This window comes from Coptis chinensis, chromosome 5, assembly GCF_015680905.1.
Source record: "Coptis chinensis isolate HL-2020 chromosome 5, ASM1568090v1, whole genome shotgun sequence".
Taxonomy (NCBI): domain Eukaryota; kingdom Viridiplantae; phylum Streptophyta; class Magnoliopsida; order Ranunculales; family Ranunculaceae; genus Coptis; species Coptis chinensis.
The window spans coordinates 18,987,799-18,997,205 of record NC_141460.1 but is presented as its reverse complement, the minus strand read 5'-3'; positions in this window follow the sequence as shown (position 1 = coordinate 18,997,205).

Below are 9,407 nucleotides of genomic sequence, written 5' to 3'. Positions count from 1 at the left end.
GAATGTCCTGACTCGGGCGAATAGCTTGGTGATATATGAGAGCCTTAGTAAGCAAAGTTGATTTCAAACTGCCCCTAGATTACGTTGTTCTAGGGGTTGGTCTGTGTAAAATCCATTGCCCATTTGGAAAAATCACTTAACTATTGATATATCGAGAATTTATCATTAATAGCACAAAGAAAACAAACATTTTTGAAAAAGAAGTATAAAATAAAGAAAAGAAAAATTGTATACTTGCTCCACAGATTCACACTTACTCCAACGACGAGTAAAAAGTATTTTACAAAGAATATGCAAGATATACTATGAACTAAGGCTCCAACACTTACAACCACACCCTCCAAGTGGAGAGGTCTGGTTACCTTATTGATGTATCCTTTTAAAGGAAAAAATGGAATGGAATGGGAAAGGAATACATTAGAAAAGTGGAGTCAATCCTCGTAGATGGGATGATTAAGAAAGAATTTTTAGCTCTCCAGCTTCATTCACGTCACTTGTTGCTTCAAAGGTTGATCAGCTCTCTTGTGCGAGTAAGTTTTATACTTGTTATAAAATAATAGTCTAAACAGCTGAGAATAAATCCATAAAAACATATAAAAGCATACACCCCCAAACAGAATGAGATGATGCATGTGGAGTGTAATATGCAGAATGATAAGAGAAAGCTTATGCAACCCATCATTGAACTTATGTAATAACCCGTCATAATTGAATTGTCCAAAATAGTGAGAGGTTGGTGGTAGAGGTTCTTTATGAGGCTCAAACGATGGAGAATAGGACATGCCAGGTTTCTCTACTACTGAAATGATGAACTCTTGAGTTCGTATGTTGGGCAAAGTCTCTTTATTGGGAAAGTTTAGAAAATTATGAATCATCTTAAAGGCAATTGGCTTAAGTACGAATTTGAAGTTTCTTTGAAATGGTTTTGTGGTGCTGTCCTAAGAAATTGGTGGATTTTTTATAAATGGAGGTTGGATTTTGATAAGAGCTCAAAATTATAGTTTCAACCCCTTAATAATATTATATTTAGACCAATTATATTTATAATAAATAAGAGTTAATACTGTTTACGTACTTTTGTGTATTTCAGGTCTTGGAGTCAAATATGTGAAGAAATATGTCACTTTTGCAAGAGAAAGGAGAAAAAGTTGGTTGTTAAGAAGTTCTATGGTTAAAGCTCAAGTTTTAAGGAGAAAAAACCTTTTTAAAGTCCAGTTGAAGCTGAAAAGTTAAAGTTAACGCGGGCAGAAATAGAGCATAAAAGTCAACAGAACTTCCGCAGGCTGTATCTTTGGACTCAGACCTCGGAATTAGGCTTATTATATGTCAAAATGACCGACTTGGAAAGAGATTTCTAATGGTTCAGGCGTTGATCCAATCAGAGGAGTAAAAATGGATAGGTAGGCTGTTGTAGTAATTTCCAGCAGAGAAACCCTTTTTAGACTTAAGTAATTAGGTTTTGGGCTTGATTTAATGGCCCAAAACATAGCTCCAAAGCCCATGCACAAAATTATAAACCTAGCCCTCTCCTATATAAAGAGGACTAAGGCAAAACTCTAAAACTCTAACCCCTTAGTTAATTAATTTATCACTTTCACCCATTAGTTAATTAATCTCTTGTCTCTTAGTTTTTCTCTTTAGAAACCCTAGTTTATGTTTTATTAGCCTAGCCACCATTAATTCAATTCAAGTTATTCTTAATAAAGTAGTTATTCATTATGTTTTCTTCTTTCTAATATTTATTCCATGATAGTCCCATGATTCATATCTAAACCTCCATTAGAGGGTTTGATTGAAGCTTTGATGAAGACTTGATGTGTTAGTATAGAATTATTGTTTTAAAAGTTTTAAATCTAGAGGGTAGTTCATTCACCATGAGAATGGGTTTAAATTTCCTGTCATGCTAATTTTTAGTTGGTTAGAGATGCCATGAATAGTTAAGGATAAAAAAGACCTAACCTTTATGTTGAACCTTGTGTGAAAACATAAAGATTAGGGTTGCAATAAAAATCTATACTAGCATGTTAGGGATTAATCAAAGTGGATATAAAATCTCCCTAATCCCTCCTTTTCTCATTCATATCTTCGTATTTAATTGCCATAGTATAATTTAGAATATCCTAATTAGTTATTCCCACATATTAGTCTTATTAAAAACATTGCTCTCATTAATATTGTTGAATTGTTTAAGTTAGTGAAATTATTACATTCTAAGCAATTAGGAGTAGAACGAATCTTTACTCAAGTTATTACATGATAATTGAGAGTAAAACTTTGATCTAAATCTAGAATAATTTAGTTTTCTTATTCCTAGCATAAATCATTATTCTATAGGATATAGATACGTGTTATTATAAGATTATCAAATGGTGTCGTTGCCATCTTAATTATGTTTAGAATAGTTTCCCTTCGTGTTTTCAATTCTACCAATATCCTACTTCACCCACCCACCCACCCACCCGATTGTTTGTGTTCTCACTGTGTTTATTTCTTTTCAGAAAAACAGAAAATTGCTCCTGGAAGTCTATTGGAAATTTTTCGAAATTGTACTCGGATCATGCCCGCTCCCTTATTTACAGTATTCTAATTTTGAGTTTTAATTCTAAATTGCAGGCCCAGCCCATTAAGAAACTGTGCATAGGCCTGTTTCTAAAAAAAATCACAGAGCGGGCCCGCGCCCCTACTGAAGAAAGCCCAATTCACAGGTTAGTTATAGACTCTCTTTTCGTTCAAGTTATTTTTTATTCAGTGTTCCAAATCTCTTCTGTACACTGAGATTGCGTATAAAAGACACTATTAATACGCGTAGCAAGGAGGCATTCAGGTACTCCTTCTTTCACTCCTCGTCTATTTTGTCAGAGGAGTTTTAATTCTAGTATATCAGGGTTGTTTGACTGCTGTTAGTTTTTATTTCATATTGGACTTAGCCTTGCATGAGATTAAGGTTTGGTAAGAGAAAACAATCTAACGTTATCTATCGTAAACGGCAATGCACACGCCTATTTAGAATATCACACATTACACCTGCATCAATGGCCCTAAACGATGGCCCTAAGTCTTGCATCGTTCTTACAGACCTAATGGGGGATTTTTGAATTCTCCCAAATATTTTTAATTTGTTACCCGTTTTTCATGGTTTAGACCACGAAAAGCCTTATCAGCATATTCATAGGATAAAACAAGTTCTCACTACATTCCATCATCCTAGCGTAGGGTCTGAACAAATTAAATTGAGGGTGTTTCCTTTCACCCTAGCCGATAAGGCGATGTCTTGGTTAACTGCCCAAACGCCTAATTTTGTCGACTCATGTGCCAAACTCGTTCAATTATTTATGGAACAATTTTACCCACCGTTGAAGATAGATGAAATGATTTAAAAGATTCATTTCTTCTGCCAGAACCCTCATGAATCCTTTTCAAAAGTCTAGAACCGGTATACTGATCTTCTTATAGAGTGTCCACATCACAACCTCGCAAAATACACGCTTGTTCGTGCCTTTTTCAGGGGGCTTTCACATCATCATAAGGAGGTTCTTGATATAATGAATGGGGGTAGTTTCCATAGTAAAGGAGCCTCAGAGGCTTATATGCTTCTAGAAGATCAATATAAGCGCAATAATAACTGGGGAGTAACAACATCTCCCGCTCCGCTAATTCTTCTTCCACAGCCAAGGCTGCCATTATGTTTGAGGTTAAAACTGAACCCGAGCTTAGGACTCTAATAAAATCTCTCACAAAAAAGGTAGAAGCCATTTCTGTTCAACATAAGCCTACTCCTGTCATGAACGTTAACTCTATTCAATGTAATTTATGTTTTAGTCCTGAGCATCCCGATTCCTATTATCCTCTCATCTATGAACAACCACCACATAGCCGGATAATGTTTGCTCCATATATAGCCACCATAACACACCTTGGAGACAAAACCCCAACTTCGGTTGGCAAAATAATCAATCAGTTACACCTCCGGGGTTTAATAATCAAAATGTTAGGCCAGCAAACAACTACAACCCAGCTCCACCACGACAAGGATAAGGACCATCTAATTAAAATAATTATAATAATAATAATAGAGGTATCGTCTTGATTAATAACAACTATCATAACCCACCCGTTAATAATCAACGTGAGATAGTTCCTATCACACCACCTGTGGCCACTACACCTTCACAACCGGATCGTTTCGATGCCTACATGCAAGCTCAACAACAGATTCTACAACAGATTCAACAATCCATATAACAGTTAACCCAAGAGAAAGTCCAACCAAAAGGTGTGTTTCCCGGTCAAGCTATACCTAATCCTAAAACACAAAACACAACTTTTGAAGTAACCGGTAATACTAATAACACAAATTTAAACGTAGGTGAGTTAAATGGCATCACTACTCTCCATTCTGGCAGAGTGATTGATAACACCATAACTATGCCCATTGATACACCACCAGTGGTCATTGAAAATGAAAATTTGCTAGATACCGATATAGAAACTGAAGATCCTACTCGTGTAGCGATACCAATTAAACCACAACCCAAGAAAAAATGGCCAAGGTTAAAACTCCTATTGACCCCATATGCTAAATATAAAGAGAAACCACCGTTTCCCCAGAGACTAGTCATGTTAAACAAGGATACAAATTTTGATGAGATTAGGAAAGTTTTTAGAAATCTAACGATAAACCTATATTTTCTAGAAGCTATTAAAAAATTACCACAACATGCTAAGTTTCTAAAAGAGTTGTGCACTATTAGGTGGAAAACAAACATTTCAAAAGATGCATTTTTAACTGAACAGTTTCCCACTCTATCTGAATTATAATGGAATCGTTAAGTACAAGGACCCTGGTCGTCCTACTATACAATGCACCTTAGGGGATACCCACATGACAACTACTCTTTTAGACCTGGGGGCGAGTGTTAACTTACTCTCTTATTATTTATATAAACAAATAGGTCTAAAAGAGATGCAACCAACTAAAATAACGTTGCAATTAGCTGACCGTTCTATTACGTATCCTAAGGGTGTCGTTAAAAACATGTTTTTTAAAGTTCAAGATTTTTCTACCCAGCTGATTGTGTTATCCTCGACACAGAAGTCACGAACGACTCTGTTTCTATCATTTTATGGCGTCCCTTCTTGGCAACCGCCAACGCGCTCATAAACTGCCGCGATGGTTTGATGTCCATGTCCTTTGGACACCTTTCTATTGAGGTGAATGTTGATATTTACACTTTTGTGTTATAAATATTTGAATTCTCTACTCCATTCGGTGTAAACTCAATATCCTTACTCATTCATGTCTTCGTGTGTTTTGTTTGAGTAGGGATTCATTCCACCTAAAGTCTAGAACAACATACAACTTTCTTATGCTCTAAGTCAGGAAACTAGTGAGTAAGTTTTTATTGTTGATTTGCTAGCTAAGGTTTGATGTGTTTTAAATCAAACTTCGGACACTAAAAATGTGAGACATATAAAAAACCGGAAAAACTAAGATTTTTCACTTGTTATTTAAAGAGAAAGAAAGGGTAGAGGATTATGATACTCATGCAAGGACTCATTATAATCCCTTAAAATCATATTACTACAATCTCTAAGCCGTTTTGGGTTCATTATCAAACCCAAAACGGATAGAACGTCGATCCCTAGCGAGATGAACTCATCTCTAAGTCCATTTCCTTAGCATAAGGAGTTGAACTGGTATTTCATCTCTGAAATACCATCTCAACTCCTGGACTCACGCAACATATTCCTGTCAAATATAAAAATAAGAGGTTAAATAAGACCCGCGCGCGCGGCTATCCCATGCATGAAAGGGAGGCGCACGCGAGTCCTTCTTAACTTCCAGGCCTTAAGTTTGGTCGAACACCACCATTTTGGGGTAGTGTGCTACATGTGTCCTTAATTCTAAGCAGTGAATCCTATTTCTAAGAACATATACGAATCCTCACACGAGCATCATTAACCCTCCACCTTGGAGGGTTTTAGCTCATGATCCTTGGATTGTTTGAAAGCTACATGATATATTTTTTAAAGAGAGAGAGAAAGAAGAAAGGAATGCAAAAAAAAACTGATTACCTAAAGAAAATGATGAACTTTTATTTATGAACTAAAAATGTTCTCAATTAACACTATTACAAGCTTTTTCATAAAAACTAAAAACTAAATACTAAACTACAAGACAAGGAATGAAAAGGAATCTAAAAAAAGGAGTTAATGCTCCAAAATCAGCCCCCCTTATACATAAGAGAGCTTTCTCCTCTTCTCCCACGTGAAACCCCAAAACCTATTAATTTCCATCTTATCCACCAAACCAAAGCAAAGTGACACCTTGCATGGTTTACACTATTAACATCTAATCTTATCTAACTCCATTAATTGCATGCAAGGTGTCCACTTTGTTCTAATTATTTGCTCCTTTTGTCTTGACTTGCATGATGACTAATCAAATCTTGTAGGCCCGCATAGTAGGTCCACGTGTTGTGTCCAGTGGCAGGCCGGTCTTTTGGTATTTTTACAACTTCCCGCCATTGCATAGAGTTCATCACACTGATTGTCTGAGCAGCTCACTTGCCGAATTTGGAGTTCTGGTTCAAGAGATATGAATTATGGAAGTTTTATGCTTCTGCGCACGTGATCCCGTTTTTGACGCGATTTTTGTCCTATTTGAGTCTTTGGGATTAAGTCCGGTTTTGTTGAGCTTCACATGGGCCTAATCGGAAATCTTTATGTATACTCCCTATTCTGTGATTAAATACTGGCTTTATCATCATTTTTACGTTAATTTCTCCAACCTGCAAAAGCACAAAAATACGATTATTTCCTAATTATAAAACACATAATTAATCAAATTGCTATGTCTATATGAGGTCTAATATTACAGTTTTTGGTGCTTATCACACTACCCCCAAACAACACTTTGCTTGCCTTCAAGCAAACAAGAGACATTAAAACAGATAAGTGGCCAAAAATATGTAATTTTATCTAATTCTCGTTTCGCAGAGTGCGGTTGCATTGACCATATGCAACAAGACCTTAAACCACTAGGAATTTTCTAGTGGACGAGTTATAGCCTCATAAGAGTTTTCCAGAGAAGATACTCACAAACTTTATCTAGAATACAATGACTAAGTAACAAAAGCTTGTTTCCTAAATTAATCTCAGATATCTATACATCTCCTTAGCGGGGAACGAGGATTAATTCCTTTGAAACTCAAGTTAATATGCATACAATAATTAAAACATCTACATATGAACATGCATACAGTGATATTTACATTGAAATGCACAAGCAGGGCCGTTTTTTGGATCCTTTGGAGAGTGTCCCTAAATGGGTTCTCACAGGTATGTGTCGAAACACAAATTCACTTATAATTTTTCCACTCAGGTTTCGCTAACTCCAGTGTGCAGTGGGCACACATTTCCTCACATATTCAATGACAGTCAGAGGAGCCGAGGTCGATCAATCACATCTACTACTTATTATCACACCATCCTACTCCTAATTGAGCTAGAGGTCTTTATTAGGTATTATGGGGCTTAGGTGGTGGTGTGGAAGAAAATGGAAGTGGAAGATAAAAAATGACAAGTATGAGAGAATAATGTTTTCAAGATATTTACACTAGAGAAATCCTTGTTTTCTTTTCCTGCTTCTACCTGAGTTTTCCTACTTTGCTCTTAAGCCTTATTTCATTTTTATTTATTTATTTATTTTTAAAGCTTAAGAAACATGATTATATTTTTCTTTCCTAAATCAAGTAACTAACTTTTATTTAGGACAAGTCTTTGTCTTTATTTTTCTACATTTCATCATATTTCTCATACTCATCATTTAGGTAGGTTCTTTTATTTGGGGTTACTAAATGGGTAAGGAATTTTCAGTGAAAAAGTGAAAGGTTTGATGAAAAGTTCAGTGGAGTGACTAGTAGTACAATTTGTAGCTGGTAAGAATTTTTAGCTATGTCGATCCAAAGAAGGCCTAAATTCTCGCCTAGGGTTCAGATGGTGATCAAGTAAGTAGACACGTGATTTTCTCTATTCGGAAAAACTACTCTGTGTCATTACTCACAAATCACTCATATTGAGGCTTTTTGGTTAGATTCTCACAGGATTGATAGTTTAAATAGACTAACCGTGGGTTCCAGAAACTTACTGCTATGTACAATCGATGATACTCAGTGCATGAATACTCATGAAAAGATGTAAAACTATTTAAGATGCGTTATTATCTTAAGTTTCTTAAAAACAAATCCTAATTCGAATGCTAATGTGAGATTTCTAGACAATTTTCATCATTGAAAAGGAAACAAGACTTTGTGACTAAGTACATTCACTAACAAGAAAGTAAAAACTATATACAGCCTACAAGTTACCTAATTTTTGCTACAAATTTAAAACACCCCCAAACTGAATGATGCTTAGTGGTAAAACGCTCTTTATACACATTTTGGTTTTCAGTTACTTATTTTCTTAAGTCCGAGGTCCACAATCCAAAGTCCGAAGTCCAAAGACCCAAGTCCAAAGTCCAAATTCCAACGTCCGTATAGTCGTACGTTTTAGTCAAGTTACCTTACTCACGTGGGTTTGGTAGGATAGGTCGAGTAAGGGATCGTCCAAACCTTAGGGCTCGGATAGGTTCACAACTGGAATTACAACTTTTAGTGAGTAGGATTTTTAGGTTTTTTTAGTTGGTTTAATAAATTTTACGGTAATGCAAATAATGTAAATTACTACGGTGATTTTTATGTAGGTGAACAAGGGTGGAGAAACAGGGAGAGAGTTAATCATGGTCATGCAAGAATCATTTTTTAACAGTTTATATTACCAAATCACTACATCTCTACTTCGTCTCGTTTTCGGAGATGACGTCGAGTATTGATCCCTAGCGCATGCCCACATCTCTAGGTCGCATTTCACTAGCATAAGGAGTTTCAATAATACCTCATCTCTCGGTATATTATTTCAGCTCGGCTCGATTTCACATCACCGGACGAATTGGAGAGTCAGTCGACACTGCAGCACCTGCAGAAATTTTGTCGTCACAGACCGTCTGGAGCATCGCATCCTAACTTTGTACGCCTCGGTCATTTTGGGACCGGATGTCAATTCTAAGCCTAATTCCTAAGTAGTGATTCTAGAATATTAACGAAGTCAATCCGATTTTCACACGAAGCGGCATAACCCTCCCCGGGGGATTAGCTCATGGACATAGAAGGAATAATAAAACTTGTTGTATACATTAAGTAAATAAATGCGTGACGTAAATTAAACTAGAAAAGAAATGATCAAGTATTAAGCGTAAAATAACTTACGATTTTAAGGTGGTGGAATGGAAATGGCGTAATGTAAGCATCAAGGAAAAAATCTAACTAAGCGAAGCTAAAGCATTAATATCTTTGGCGGGTAATAAT